The sequence below is a fragment of the Corvus kubaryi genome, unplaced genomic scaffold, assembly GCF_017639235.1.
Source record: "Corvus kubaryi isolate FWS band 111438036 unplaced genomic scaffold, C.kubaryi_AGA036_p1.0 37398, whole genome shotgun sequence".
Lineage (NCBI taxonomy): Eukaryota > Metazoa > Chordata > Aves > Passeriformes > Corvidae > Corvus > Corvus kubaryi.
The window spans coordinates 32,172,256-32,173,316 of NW_024581137.1; positions in this window are offsets into that span (position 1 = coordinate 32,172,256).

A 1,061-nucleotide genomic window follows, 5' to 3' on the forward strand; every position below is an offset into this window, starting at 1 on the left:
AAAAAAAAAAAAAAAAAAAAAAAAAAAAAAAAAAAAAAAAAAAAATCAGCTGAGATGTGAGTACATTTTGCTAAAACCATGTGCAAACAAAAGATTAACCAAAGGCTAGCTTAAATTTGAACATCAGAGCAGAAGACTCGTAAGAACTATCTATTTCTTCCCCTGCATATGTAAAAGAAATGACACAGAATGCTCCTGGAAGTATTTTTCAAGCATGTTTCTCCTTACTCCATAGCAGAAACTAAAAAGCATACTTTAACCTTCTATATTAAGATGAAAGATCAAAAGCCTTGAGACAATTACCGGCATAGAAACAGAAGCACCTTTAATTTGTCTCCAGTAAGTTGTTGCTGAATAGCTGAAGCAGCATCTAGTTAAAAACAGTTTCAGGTACCAGTCCTGCTTACATTTTTAGTGAAGATTTTCAATTTCTATTGATCCATTAAACTTATCTTTTATTTATGGAGTTCAGATAGTTTTTTAAATCAAACACAAGAGCAGCTTACAGGGATGCTATGGATGCAATTCCATGAAAGAGTTTATCTGTTAAAGGGCACTGGATCAGCATTGTTCTTAGGGGGAATCATTCCAGTAACTTCTTGTGGTCTTCTGGTCAGATTCAAGCCATCCAGTTGGGTGAAAGCTGTATTTCTGCATCCTACGTTTTGGCAGATTATATAACTTAAAACAAACTGTATTTTAAATATAAAGACCAGCAGTTTTCATTTGCTCTTTTTAACCTAGAAAGGAAGCATGCAGAAGCACGTACAGGGACCACAATTAATTTCATTTTAAGTACTTGATTCTCAGCTGTTATGCTTTTGCCCTGTCATTCTTCTTACTTTCTTTTCCTATTAGTCATGGAATGATACTGCATTTAACCCCCCCCCCCCCCCCCCCCCATATACTTTATAATTATTAGTATTTGAACCTGAATATTTTCATCCATTTGGAATGTCTTAATATTTTGTTTCTGGTTCTCTCCCATAACTACTGAAGTCTTTCAAATGAAAACATTTATTTTCTGTCAATAAGAGAAACTCTTGCTGGTGATCTGTTAC